At 50.3% G+C, this 380-nt stretch overlaps 1 protein-coding gene across 3 annotated transcripts in view; it reads left to right on the top strand.

Annotated features, from left to right (window-relative positions):
* Positions 1 to 380, top strand: part of UGDH (UDP-glucose 6-dehydrogenase) — a 21937-nt gene that overhangs the window by 14274 nt on the left and 7283 nt on the right. The gene's annotated exons all lie outside the window — the stretch shown is intronic.

Below are 380 nucleotides of genomic sequence, written 5' to 3' on the forward strand. Positions count from 1 at the left end.
GGCAGCCTGGGCATCCTGCCCCTTATCCCACTTGCTGGCCCCTGCCTGTGGCTGCCTTTGAGCTGCAGTGACAGAATTCGGTAGTTGGGTCAAAGACAGCGTGGCCCATGAAAGCTGGGATATCTTATACCTGGCTCTTTACGTAATTTTGCTGATTGCACCGGAGTAAGAGCTGCTGGGTAGTCACACCAGATGGATGAGGAAAAAAAAAAAATAGAAGATAAAAGAAAACAGAGCAAAAACTCAGATGCACCAGCACCAGCAGTTGGCATAATGGATATGTCGCTGGACTCTCACGTAGTTGACTGTGGTTCCAGTCCCGGATCTGGTGGCTTAAACTCATGCTGGGTGTGTGTGTGTGTGTGCCCAAGATCCCGAGA

Source organism: Tupaia chinensis, unplaced genomic scaffold, assembly GCF_000334495.1.
Source record: "Tupaia chinensis unplaced genomic scaffold, TupChi_1.0 Scaffold146907_1, whole genome shotgun sequence".
Lineage (NCBI taxonomy): Eukaryota > Metazoa > Chordata > Mammalia > Scandentia > Tupaiidae > Tupaia > Tupaia belangeri.